The sequence below is a fragment of the Vicia villosa genome, unplaced genomic scaffold, assembly GCF_029867415.1.
Source record: "Vicia villosa cultivar HV-30 ecotype Madison, WI unplaced genomic scaffold, Vvil1.0 ctg.000374F_1_1, whole genome shotgun sequence".
In the NCBI taxonomy this organism is placed as follows: Eukaryota; Viridiplantae; Streptophyta; class Magnoliopsida; order Fabales; family Fabaceae; genus Vicia; species Vicia villosa.
Genome location: NW_026705173.1, coordinates 950,604 through 965,618, shown reverse-complemented (window position 1 = coordinate 965,618; position 15,015 = coordinate 950,604). Strand labels below are relative to the sequence as shown.

General features: G+C 36.1%; 1 long non-coding RNA gene across 1 annotated transcript; it reads right to left on the bottom strand.

The window, feature by feature from the left end:
- Nucleotides 1-12,606: 12,606 nt before the first annotated feature.
- Nucleotides 12,607-14,813, bottom strand: LOC131627612 (uncharacterized). The gene is made up of 3 exons (XR_009291532.1): nt 14,712-14,813; nt 14,453-14,612; nt 12,607-12,854 (listed from the first exon to the last, which is right to left on the bottom strand). It is a non-coding gene; the product is annotated as an uncharacterized LOC131627612 (long non-coding RNA).
- Between the last annotated feature and the right edge of the window lie 202 nt (nt 14,814-15,015).

The following is a 15,015-nucleotide window of genomic DNA, read 5'->3' as shown; positions in this document are numbered from 1 at the left end:
AATAGTACGATGACAGGTATTTTGATATTGAAATTGGATTATAATTGTCGAATATGAGTGGTTTATTGAGATATTTATTTTGCACATCAATAAGACAACAGTCAAATATTGTGTTTATTTTGTAAAAATAACAATACTTTTGTTTCGTTTTATTATTATAAATATAAATATTATGATTATTAATTTAGAGTAATAATTTTAATTTATATTACAATTTTAGTACTTTTATAAATATCATTTTATGTTTTAAAACAATTTTTTTAAATTTGCATTATGAATTGACATTTTTACTTGATTATGATAATTATAATATTAAAAGATAGTTATTTATATGCGAAAAAATATTGGATTTTTTTTAAATTCCAAAAAAAAACTTATCATCAAAGAATTTACATAATAGGTATTTTAGTAATTAAATTGGACTATAATTGGCGATTAAAAGTAGCTTACTAAGATATTTAATTTGCACATAAATAAGATAAGGGTCAAACATTATCTTTATTTTGTAAAAACTAATATTTTTTGTATCGGTTTTATTATTATAAATATAAATATTATGATTATCAGTATAGAGTCACTAATTTTAATTTATGTTATAATTTTACTACTTTAATAAATACTCCCTTCATTCCTTATTATAAGCAAAATTTCACTTTTTTAGATACATTGAATAGTTAATGTATCTGGATTATATATAGTCCTAATACATTAATTATTCAATGTATCTAAAAAATGAAATTTTGCTTATAATAAGGAATGGAGGGAGTATAGTTTTATGTTTTAAAACAAATTGTTTTTAAATTTCAATTATGAATCGACGTTTTTACTTGATTATGGTAATTATAGTATTAAAAGAGTGTTATTTATACCCGTTAAACTATTGGATATTTTTTAATTCCAAATAAAAAACTTATCATCATACAATTTACATAATATAAATAATAATAAAATTTATGATTTCATATTGAAAAACAAATATCATTTAATATTTATAAAGGAAATAAATGAATTAATTAATTTGAATAACTTCAACAATAAATGAATAAATATAGACCGTTAGAATTATAAAAATGAATGGATAAATTTAGTGTCATAGGAAAGATATATATTTAAATTAATCATTTATCAAGTATATGAAGTAAAGTATTAAAATTTCAAATTTTTGCATACTACCGACCAAATAAATTGTCCTTCAAGAAAAGCCATAATTACACAATAAAAATAACAAATATACAACTTATTAAATTGCCCATCCATTTGACTAAAATACACTTTTGAAAATATTTTATAATTTTTTTTTCTTTTCAAAAATGAACTTAAAATAAGGCAAATATCAAAAAAAGTTAAATTAATTTATTTCTTTTCTTTAAAGAATATTCTTTACCTACTAATAATCAGTTAAATAGTATATATAAGGAAGAGTGTGAGTCCTAAATCTCACAAGAAAAATAGTAAAAGGAGAACTTTTTTAAAATGGCCCCCGTGTTATTCAATCGATCTTATTTTTGCTTGATTTTGTTCATTTCTATGATGTTGCTTTCAGGTAGTAAATAAAAGTTTGTTTTTTCTCTCAAGTTGTATACTTGATATTCAATCTACATACTCCAATATACTTAAGAACACAAGATCTATAATGAAGTTTGTTTGGTTGTAGGTTTATCAAGGGGTGAGTACAGCCTTATGGATATCAAATGTATGGATGGTCAATGTGCATCTGATGGACAATGCAATACAAATTGTATTAAAAGCGGATTTAAGAAAGGAGGTACCTGCAGAGTAATTTATCCTAGTTCTTATAAATGTTGTTGTACTATAGGATGATAAATTTTGCCATTTTAAAAAATGGAAAAAGGCATACCCTATTTGTGTTTTGAATTATTGTAATACCCTGACTCTCTAAACCCGATAATTATCATTTAATTGGTTAAGTGATGACTAGAAGGCATATTGATATTGGATTATGTTAATCTAAGAAGGATTATTAAGAGGAAGTTTCATGTGGAATGGTTAGAATCTAATGGCATAGTTAGAATATGGCTACATGGCATTGTTGTAAATATGAACAAGTTAGAGGACATAATGGACCTTGATCTCTATTGCATGATCATAAGGGCATGTTTGGAGGGTTAGTTGTTATAAGTCAGAATATTTAACAAGGAAGAACTTAGAAGCAAGTGGGAGAAAGTAGAAGTCATGTCCATCTTCTCCATTTTCGCAACCCATAGACAGCCTCCACTAAAAGTGCCATAACTCTCTGCTCAGAGCTCCGATTGAGGTAATTCTTGAAGTTTTGGATAGCTAACGAAATTCCCTTCAATTTGATGAACTAATTCGCATTCATGGGTTCTGTTTTGAGGGAAATAAGCAGGTTTGAAGTGGAGTGATCCATGCTGAGTTTGTGTGTGAACGCAGCTGCGAATTTGATGATGAAGAAGGTAGACCTTTGGGCAAGAGGAGAGTCCAAAGGCTGCATTAACACCATCTAAACCTCTATCAATCCAAGGTGAATCCTAGATAGTGGCTTGGGGAATTTGCATGCAAGGGTTAGATTTGGGGTTAGGGATTGTGAGAAATAATCCATGAATCTATGATGTTAAAACATGCTTATATGATAATTGCTAGTTGTGTGTGATAGCTACTAGTTGCACATGTTGTTAATGATTGCATGCTGGTGGTTCTGATTATATAAATATGTTAGAAATTCATTGGGACTGTATTAAAGATGCAGGGGATCAACTATAGGGCATTTGGACTGGTTTAGAACTCTTGAAATGCAGAATTTTGGGTCTGTCAGCGATGTAACCGGTTACATGGTTGATGTAACCGGTTACATGTGTGAAAAAGGGTGAAAAACGCAGTTTTACAGTGATGTAACCGGTTACATGATTCATGTAACCCGTTACATTGCTGTTGGGCAGATTTTCCAAAACTTCGGAAATTTATAACTTTTGCGTCGTAAGTCCCTTTCGCGCAAACTTTATATCGTTGGAAAGCTAGTAATACGTACTATCTAATGAAATAGGTCCCTAAACCAGAATGTTTGATTTAATAATATTGGAATCCCACTTAGTGAACCACTGAATTAGTATAAGAACTTATGTCTTTACTAACTGATTAATAATTCTTACGTTATGCGGGATATAAATTATCTATTACTTCTTATGAATGTGATATCCATATTTGGAATTATTATGCCATTATGTATGATGCATGGAATCTGTGGACACCGTCGTTTTGGTTAAACGATCGGAACTGATTGTATTGTATGGATTATCGCTTGTTATGCGTGTGTATGCTTGAATCGAAGCGGGCCAGGGGCTAGGTTGGGAACATGACTCCGACCTTGTGGTCAATGGAGTGTCCCGGACTTTGTGGTCCATGTTATAGCTCGATCTTATGATCATTGGGGCTCACACCTGAGCTACCGTTGCAGTGTGCTCGTGAGTTTCCGTACGGGGTTTTTACTCACTTGGCGTTAACACACTTGCGTGCTCGGTATGGTGGGGTTATATGGCCATGTAGGCTAATACATAATCGGTAACTCACCTCTAGTGAAGTCAAGTAGACTAAGCACTAGGCTTTCGCCCGGTAGGCTCATGTGTCAAGACGACGGTTCAGTACTCGGAGTGAACACACGTGCGTAAAGGTGGTTACCGGGACAATGACGCCATTTCGGCCAATGTCATCTCGCGGCCAAATAGGCTTGTGCGAACCCGCTTAACTATTCTTGCAGTGTGCTTGTACGAGTCTCTTGGCAATAGGCATGGGTGTAACTCACCGAGGTGTGTATTTTATAACCTAGTCGAGGCATTAACGCGCTTCTGGATTCCCCGTACATGGGTATGGGTCTGCATACTTGTTTGTTATACAAATGTGTATTTGTGATATGATGACTCCTATGGTGGACGATTCATGTGTTTGCTCCGTACTTGTACCGGATGTGAGGATAACCTTGAATAAATGGTGGATTCGGTTGTTGATGCATGTACCCTGTAGAACCGAGTGGACCCATAGGATAGGAGGACTCACTAAGATTTAGTAATCTCACCCCAATCAACTTATATTTTTTCAGGTGCAGTTTAGTAGCGTTTGATCAGTAGCAGGTTTGGACTGAAGACTTGGAAGTGGTGATGGCTCGGAGACCTCGTCAGATCTCATCTTCCGCTGTGCAGATCCATTGAAGACACACGTTTTATTATTCCTAGTAGAATTTCATGTTGTACTCAATATGGATCTTTCTATAACTATAGCTTTTGTATGTACTCAAATATCAATTTTTAACGTTTCATGCATAATATACTAGTCAGTTATCTATGGGGTGTTACAGTTGGTATCAGAGCAGGTCGATTCTCGGCCGAGCCATGAGACATCACTAGCAAATCCTTTCCTCCTCTCAAGTGTGCGTTGCCAGCCTGATTTTACTGATATCTCATTCAGTTGTTGAACTTGATCAACTCATCGACTGAGTGTGAGACAGTAGGATTACGGAAGAGCCGCCACGAGGACTCGTAAACCTGTAAGTGTCATGAACCCAAGTAGAAAGGATCGGTTGGGTGGTGAATTGTATATGGAAGTTGGATTTATTGGACGACGTAAGTAGAAGGGATATTGGAGTCGTCAAGCTTAAGGAGAGCGTTTGACGCGAAGTAGTGATACCCGAACTGTCAAGATGAGGATCGAGACAACTAGAACCCCCAGGATTTTGACTGAACGAAGTGAAGCTTTCTCTAAGTCTTGGTAATAGCAAGGGAAAACCAGACAGGATTGAGAAAGAGCCTTGTAAGTGAAATTCTCCGAAGGTGTTGAGCTGGGATTTTGTAGGATTTAGTACCGATGATGCTGCTAGTGTTAGGTGTGACTGGTGAGCTGATAGAACAGAATAACCTTTGGAAATGCGGACAGAGGAGTCAGACCTTTCTAATTGTGCTAGTACGGACAGTAATTGGAGGGAGGAGTATTAGACCCTGATTCAACTTGACGTACCCTAAGCGAGAGTGGTTACCTAGTAAAGGTTGATGGAAGGTGCGGATGTGGTAACTTACGATTGGGCGAAGCCTGAATACCAGTCGGTAGAAGAGGATGTGTATTCCTATTCTTATCCTTTTGTATTTAAGTTCTAGAACTACGCTAGATGGAATATGAAATGATGTAGAAGCGTGAAATGCAGTAACCTAAGTTCTTGTTAGTTGTTGTTCGTCTGACCCCGAGTGAAGCCATAGAACTACGCTTGGCGTTGGGCGTTCAGGCGAGTAAGAACTAAGATCTATCTGGAACGTCAGTAGGATGATCGCAATTGAGTTAGTTGTTAGGAACCATAGTATTCCTATCTGGACTAAATTATCCTTGGAATCTCATGCACTGCATGGCAATCCGAAGTTGAACTTCAAATCTTCGTGCTTGGCGTTTTGGCTTTCCGAGTAAGTAAACCTTGGTGTGTAGCACTCTCATGTTTTAGCATCCTAAGGAGTGTGAATTGAAGGACTTGAGGAACGGTGAGCCTATTGAAGGTCTGTTCAGACACTTGTCGGTTGTGACTTCAGGATACGCGTGGATATCGTTATACGCCACAGAGGTAGGTTACCTGGATACATGGTCTCGGAGTTGGACCACCATGTTGGTACTACCAGACGGGTACAATGCCACAGTATCGCTATCGTGCACAAGATGCGTGAGTAATCCTTTTTCCGACATGTGTGGGACAAAGGTGATCTGAAGCTCAAGGTGGAATTCTGATTTGGCACTCGTGAAACAGAGATCCAAACTCTCATAAGGTATGTGGGATAAGGATCCATATGTCGTGCTCGATAGTAGAGGAATAACTAGACAGCCGATGGTGAAATGGATCAAGATCCAATACTATACTTATGGAGACCCTGAGTGATCGTGATCGCGTGAGTTAGTATCAGATTGTACCTTGGGGACGTTCTCGTTTCGTGAAGTGTTAAGTTGGAAATCTTGCATGAGTGCCTAGAGTGAGACTCATGTGTGGTCATGATATCCTGGTCAGTATAGTAAGTGGATATCATGTACCATTGGCAATCGGTGATGGAATATGCGAATTGTGTCTCGGACTAGTTCGATGTGTGATGTGTCTGGTAAGGTATTGCTAGATACTCTGAGTGGAGAAGTGTTAATCTTGGTAAAGCATGGACATTTTAATTTGAGAACTGCTAAGGAGTTTATAAGAGAGATGTTCGAAGTGCAAGTGCAATTTCTTGCATTGTGACTACACTCAGACCATTGGAAGCACTGCAATGAAGGATGCAGCCGCTGAGGAAGTCAGATCAGTGTCTGATTCAGAGGTGGAACATACGTTAGATGACTGTGTGAATGGAGTGTGACTATGGGAGGATCGTTATATCAGTAAGTCGCACGAGTTATCAGAGGTGATACTACGCTAAGAGAATGAAGGTGTATGGTTGGGTAGAAGTTGTGTAAAACTGCTAGAGTTATCATGAGCTGCAGTACTTCGTGAAGGGTTGGATATACCGGTTGAGCAACAAGATTGGTTGGACTGAAAAACATAGCAGTTGTACACTGTGGAAATCAGTGACAAGGACGAACCTCTAAGTCAGTGAGTATTTGGGTTTCAATGTCTTGAGATCGAAACGTGTACCTAAGTTGTGGTAGATGAACTATATGGAATGGCAGAGTAAGTAGAAGCTTGATTCTGGAGAGTATGCAACTTTCAAGAGTAGTGGTCGATGATGGATGTATATGGAGTCCTGGCACGTGTTGTAATTGGACAACTGTGGATAAGGAATTATTGTGTATTAATGGAAGCTAAGGGAATTATGGATATGATGTGACTCAGAGGATTTCAAGGTGTGTGACTTGTTGGAATCAGAGTAGCGCAACGGATCAAGGAAGAATCAGATAAGTCCGAGGTAGGAACGGACGGACTATTTGTAGTATTTTATGTTGGGATGAAAGTATCTTCCTAAGGGAAATTGTCGAAGCAGCGTTTCGTTCGTTCTAGTCTCTCAAGGATCACCATAACTCAAGAGGTGTTCTCAATGGACCAGCTTGGGAATACATTTTTGTGGATGGCATGCGGTCTGATGTTCGTAGGTTATCAGCTTAGCTTGTCAGTCACAAGGGTTGGACTGAGTATCAGACCGTCGAAATGCTGAAGGCTAGAGAGGACATTCAGTTGGCGCAAGTTCTTTGTGGTTATGCCTTGTGTACTATGATTGTACAGGAAGATTAGGACAATGGTTACAGGTCAGTTGTTGAATTTCTCCTCTTATCAGTAAAATCTTGTTCGAAGTTGTCGAATGTCAAGGCTATAATTGCAAGATGATTACACCTTCACAGTTTACGGTGACAGTTGTTATGTCTAAACTGGAGTAAGGGTTAAAGTAAGAAGATTCAGTTGTATAAGTAAAGGTAAATTTGGGAAAATCATCCTAAGACTTTTGGAACCAGAGGTTAAGACCAAGGAAATTGGAGATCACCTAATGACATTGTATGGACTCGAGTGGAGAATAATTTGAAGTGTTGTCGCAGAAGTGACGTTGTGGCAGTAAATTCTCGAACGGGAAGTAATTCAAGGAGCTAAGTGAATCAGTAAGTGTGTTGGACAAGGGTGAACACAATAGAGTTTGAACAGCAGATATCCAACAGGAGTGGATTGCTAGGGTTTCTGAAATTCGAGAGATTCAGTGCAGAGCAGTGAAGGCCTAGGACCCTGGAAGGATCTTTTCCCAGGTGTGTCAAGACGATGTATCTGAATAGACGTGTTGCTTGAGAGTTAAATAGCTAATCATGCATAGTGGGACGCAGGTGTTTTGGAAGATTACGTTTCTTCATATGGAATGACCCTCAGACAGAGTAGTGAGATTACCTAAGGAGGAATGCTAGTAATATTCTTTCCCTTAATTGGATAGCTATGACGGGTTGGTTTTCTTGGTGAATGGAAGGAATTCGAGGAAGAATTCTATTTAGGGGGGGGGAGAATGTAATACCCTAGCTCTCTAAACCCGATAATTATCATTTAATTGGTTAAGTGATGACTAGAAGGCATATTGATATTGGATTATGTTAATCTAAGAAGGATTATTAAGAGGAAGTTTCATGTGGAATGGTTAGAATCTAATGGCATAGTTAGAATATGGCTACATGGCATTGTTGTAAATATGAACAAGTTAGAGGACATAATGGACCTTGATCTCTATTGCATGATCATAAGGGCATGTTTGGAGGGTTAGTTGTTATAAGTCAGAATTTTTAACAAAGAAGAACTTAGAAGCAAGTGGGAGAAAGTAGAAGTCATGTCCATCTTCTCCATTTTCGCAACCCATAGACAGCCTCCACTAAAAGTGCCATAACTCTCTGCTCACAGCTCCGATTGAGGTAATTCTTGAAGTTTTGGATAGCTAACGAAATTCCCTTCAATCTGATGTACTAATTCGCATTCATGGGTTCTGTTTTGAGGGAAATAAGCAGGTTTGAAGTGGAGTGTTCCATGCTGAGTTTGTGTGTGAACGCAGCTGCGAATTTGATGATGAAGAAGGTAAACCTTTGGGCAAGAGGAGAGTCCAAAGGCTGCATTAACACCATCTAAATATCTATCAATCCAAGGTGAGTCCTTAGATAGTGGCTTGGGGAATTTGCATGCAAGGGTTAGATTTGGGGTTAGGGATTGTGAGAAATAATCCATGAATCTATGATGTTAAAACATGCTTATATGATAATTGCTAGTTGTGTGTGATAGCTACTAGTTGCACATGTTGTTAGTGATTGCATGCTGGTGGTTTTGATTATATAAATATGTTAGAAATTCGTTGGGATTGTATTAAAGATGCAGGGGATCAACTACAGGGCATTTGGACTGGTTTAGAACTCTTGAAATGCAGAATTTTGGGTCTGTCAGCGATGTAACCGGTTACATGGTTGTTGTAACCGGTTACATGTGTGAAAAAGGGTGAAAAATGCAGTTTTACAGTGATGTAACCGGTTACATGATTCATGTAACCCATTACATTGCTGTTGGGCAGATTTTCCAAAACTTCGGAAATTCATAACTTTTGCGTCGTAAGTCCGTTTCGCGCAAACTTTATATCGTTGGAAAGCTAGTAATACGTACTATCTAATGAAATAGGTCCCTAAACCAGAATGTTTGATTTAATAATATTGGAACCCCACTTAGTGAACCACTGAATTAGTATAAGAACTTATGTCTTTACTAACTGATTAATAATTCTTACGTTATGCGGGATATAAATTATCTATTACTTCTTATGAATGTGATATCCATATTTGGAATTATTATGCCATTATGTATGATGCATGGAATCTGTGGACACCGTCGTTCTGGTTAAACGATCGGAACTGATTGTATTGTATGGATTATCGCTTGTTATGCGTGTGTATGCTTGAATCAAAGCGGGCCAGGGGCTAGGTTGGGAACATGACTCCGACCTTATGGTCAATGGAGTGTCCCAGAATTTGTGGTCCATGTTATAGCTCGATCTTATGATCATTGGGGCTTACACCTGAGCTACCGCTGCAGTGTGCTCGTGAGTTTCCGTACGGGGTTTTTACTCACTTGGCGTTAACACACTTGCGTGCTCGGTATGGTGGGGTTATGTGGCCATGTAGGCTAATACATAATCGGTAACTCACCTCTAGTGAAGTCAAGTAGACTAAGCACTAGGCTTTCGCCCGGTGGGCTCATGTGTCAAGACGACGGTTCAGTACTCGGAGTGAACACACGTGCGTAAAGGTGGTTACCGGGACAATGACGCCATTTTGGCCAATGTCATCTCGCGGCCAAATAGGCTTGTGCGAACCCGCTTAACTATTCTTGCAGTGTGCTTGTACGAGTCTCTTGGCAATAGGCATGGGTGTAACTCACCGAGGTGTGTATTTTATAACCTAGTCGAGGCAATAACGCGCTTCTGGATTCCCCGTACATGGGTATGGGTCTGCATACTTGTTTGTTATACAAATGTGTATTTGTGATATGATGACTCCTATGGTGGACGATTCATGTGTTTGCTCCGTACTTGTACCGGATGTGACGATAACCCCGAATCAATGGTGGATTCGGTTGTTGATGCATGTACCCCGTAGAACCGAGTGGACCCATAGGATAGGAGGACTCGCTGAGATTTAGTAATCTCACCCCAATCAACTTATATTTTTTCAGGTGCAGTTTAGTAGCGTTTGATCAGTAGCAGGTTTGGACTGAAGACTTGGAAGTGGTGATGGCTCGGAGACCTCGTCAGATCTCATCTTCCGATGTGCAGATCCATTGAAGACAAATGTTTTATTATTCCTAGTAGAATTTCATGTTGTACTCAATATGGATGTTTCTATAACTATAGCTTTTGTATGTACTCAAATATCAATTTTTAACGTTTCATGCATAATATACTAGTCAGTTATGTATGGGGTGTTACAATTATGGTTTGGTCATAGTCATATAATAATGTATGTATAATAAAGTCCGAGACACATATAATAAAAATGAAGGGATGTGATTAGATGTCAAATTAATGAGTAAAAGGTATAATAATGTATTTTCTCCTATATGTCTACTATTAACTTTATTATTATTATTATTATTATTATTATTATTATTATTATTATTATTATTAAAATCAATAGTACGATGACTGGTATTTTGATATTGAAATTGGATTATAATTGGCGAATATAAGTGGTTTATAGAGATATTTATTTTGCACATCAATAAGACAACGGTCAAATATTGTCTTTATTTTGTAAAAAAAAAACAATACTTTTGTTTCGTTTTATTATTATAAATATAAATATGATGATTATTAATTTAGAGTCATAATTTTAATTTATATTACAATTTTACTACTTTTATAAATATCATTTTATGTTTTAAAACAATTTTTTTAAATTTGCATTATGAATTGACATTTTTACTTGATTATGATAATTATAATATTAAAAGACAGTCATTTATACGCGAGAAAATATTGGATTTTTTTCAAATTCCAAAAAAAACTAATCATCAAACAATTTACATAATAGGTATTTTAGTAATTAAATTGGATTATAATTGGCGATTAGAAGTAGCTTATTAAGATATTTAATTTGTACATAAATAAGATAATGGTCAAATATTATCTTTATTTTGTAAAAACTAATATTTTTTGTATCGTTTTTATTATTATAAATATAAATATTATGATTATTAGTATAGAGTCACTAATTTTAATTTATGTTATAATTTTACTACTTTAATAAATACTCCCTTCATTCCTTATTATAAGCAAAATTTCACTTTTTTAGATACATTGAATAGTTAATGTATCTGGATTATATATAGTCCTAATACATTAATTATTCAATGTATCTAAAAAAAATGAAATTTTGCTTATAATAAGGAATGAAGGGAGTATAGTTTTATGTTTTAAAACAAATTGTTTTTAAATTTCAATTATGAATTGACGTTTTTACTTGATTATGGTAATTATAGTATTAAAAGAGTGTTATTTATACCCGTTAAACTATTGGATATTTTTTAATTCCAAATAAAAAACTTATCATCATACAATTTACATAATATAAATAATAAAAAATTTATGATTTCATATTGAAAAACAAATATCATTTAATATTTATAAAGGAAATAAATGAATTAATTAATTTGAACAACTTCAACATTAAATGAATAAATATAGACCATTAGAATTATAAAAATGAATGGATAAATTTAGTGTCATAGGAAAGATATATATTTAAATTAATCATTTATCAAGTATATGAAGTAAAGTATTAAAATTTCAAATTTTTGCATACTACCGACCAAATAAATTGTCCTTCAAGAAAAGCCATAATTACACAATAAAAATAACAAATATACAACTTATTAAATTGCCCATCCATTTGACTAAAATACACTTTTGAAAATATTTTTTAATTTTTTTTTTCTTTTCAAAAATGAACTTAAAATAAGGCAAATATCAAAAAAAGTTAAATTAATTTATTTCTTTTCTTTAAAGAATATTCTTTACCTACTAATAATCAGTTAAATAGTATATATATAAGGAAGAGTGTGAGTCCTAAATCTCACAAGAAAAATAGTAAAAGGAGAACTTTTTTAAAATGGCCTCCGTGTTATTCAATCGATCTTATTTTTGCTTGATTTTGTTCATTTCTATGATGTTACTTTCAGGTAGTAAATAAAAGTTTGTTTTTTCTCTCTAGTTATATACTTGATATTCAATCTACATACTCCAATATACTTAAGAACACAAGATCTATAATGAAGTTTGTTTGGTTGTAGGTTTATCAAGGGGTGAGTACAGCCTTATGGATATCAAATGTATGGATGGTCAATGTGCATCTGGTGGACAATGCAATACAAATTGTATTAAAAGCGGATTTAAGAAAGGTGGTACCTGCAGAATAATTTATCCTAGTTCTTATAAATGTTGTTGTACTATAGGATGATAAATTTTGCCATTTAAAAAAATGGAAAAAGGCATACCCTATTTGTGTTTTGAATTATGGTTTGGTCATAGTCATATAATAATGTATGTATAATAAAGTCCGAGACACATATAATAAAAATGAAGGGATGTGATTAGATGTCAAATTAATGAGTAAAAGGTATAATTGTAACACCCCATACATAACTGACTAGTATATTATGCATGAAACGTTAAAATTGATATTGAGTACATACAAAAGCTATAGTTATAGAAAGATCCATATAAAATACAACATGAAATTCTACTAAGAAGCATAATACATGAGTCTTCAATGGATCTTGCACAGCGGAATGTCAAAACCAACGAGGTCTTCGAGCCAACACCACTTCCAAGTCTTTAGTCCGAACCTGCTTCTGACCAAACGCTACTAAACTGCACCTGAAAAAAATATAAGTTGATTGTGGTGAGATTACTAAATCTCAGTGAGTCCTCCTATCCTATGGGTCCACTCGGATCTACAGGGTACATGCATCAAACCGAATCCACCATTGATCCGGGGTTTATCCTCACATCCGGTACAAGTACGAAGAAAACAAAGTGACTCGTCCACCATTGGACTTGTCTCAAGCAAATACACACTGTATAGCAAACAAGTATGCAAACCCGCATCCACACACGGGGAATCCAGAAGTGTAACAACCTCGGCTAGATTATGGAATAAATGCATCCTCGATGAGTAACCTCCTGCCTATATGTCAAGGGACTTGTACAAGCACACTGCAAGACGGTTAAACGGGTTCGCACAAGCCTAAATTGCCGCGAGATGACTTTTGCCTAAATGGCGTCATTGTTCCGTTAACCTTCTTCACGCTAGTGAGTTATGCCGAGTACAAATCGCCACCTTGACGCCTGAGCCCATCGGGCGAAAGCCTAGTATTAGTCTACTTTACTTTACTAGAGGTGAGTTACCACATTATGCATTAGCCTACATAGCCGCATAACCCCACCATACCGAGCACGCAAGTGTGTTAACGGCAAGTGAGTAAAACCCCGTACGGAAACTCACGAGCACACTGCAACGGTAGCTCAGATGCACACCATATCGAACAATACACATGAACGGGTTATTCCATTGGACTACACGGTCCGGGAGGGCTCATAGACTACATAGTCGGAGCAGCGTCCCAATCTAGCCTTCCGGCCACTTCGATTCAAGCATACGGAAATATGACGTAATGTCAAGGTCACAAACAATACAATCAATACCGATCGTTTAACCAAAACGACGGTGTCCATAGATTTTCATGTATAAAACATAATGACATAACGCTTTCAAATATGGTTATCACAATCATAATAAGCAATAAACAACTATGCCATGCTTAACATAAAAATTATTAATCAATTGGTAAAGACATAAGTTCCCATACTAATTCATTGATTCACTAAGTGGGGCTCCACTATTATTAAATCAAACATTCTGGTTTGGGGACCAATTTTATTAGAAAGTACACGTCGCTAGCTTTCCAACGATATAAAGTTTGCGCAATTCCGATACCCGAGCCGAAAGTTACGAATTTCCGAAGTTTGCTGATTTTTGCACTTTTGCCCAGGGTAACCGGTTACCCAGAAGCCAGTAACCGGTTACTGGCATGCAAAATGCCCAGTAACGCAATTTTCTACAGAGTAACCGGTTACCCAAATGCCAGTAACCGATTACCCTGAAGCAGAATCAATTTTCTGCATTTCTAAGGGTTCTAAACCTAATACAACTTCAACCAAACACCTCTAACATCTCAATACTATATCAAGTCAAATTCTAAACCAAATCCAAACATCTCAATGTTCTAAAGGAGTCTAAATCATGTAATATCAGCTATTAGTAGTAATTAATATGGAACACAAACATACTATCAACATGCAATATAGCTTTATCATCAAGAACTCATATCACCAATTAGTCTAACATGCATCAAGTGTATCTCACCATAACCCCATTACATGCAACACCCCCAAGTCACTATCTAAGGACTCACCTTGCATCAATGGAGCTTTGGATGATGAACATGCTGCAATTGAGCTCCTCACTTGACCAAAACTCCAACTCCAAATTCATCAAACCCGTATCCACTCTTTAACACACAATCAGCATGCATGTCCCAACTTCAAGCTCAATTTTCTCCTTCAAAACATAAGCTATGAACGCGAACCATAGGTGCAAATTGAAGAGAAATTCGTTAGCTATCCAACGGGACCAGAATCGTTACAATCGGAGTTACGAGCAGAGAGATATACCTGATTTAGTGGAGGCTGCCATGGAATACGAAAATGGAAAAGATGAACATGATTCTTCTTTCTCCCACTAACTTCTAAACTCTTCTTTCCCCAAAATTCTGGTTTGGTAGTGGCAAGTATGGGTCTTCACCAAAACAAGACCTAATATTCCATGCATTTATTCTTTAGTGCTCATGATGCCCTCCAACTTAGTGTTAATTACCATCATGCCATATGGTTGCATCCCAACTAAACACATGTGATTCTAACTACTCCACTAATTCTTGTTATTAATCATTCTTTAGATTAATAGAGAATAAGACCA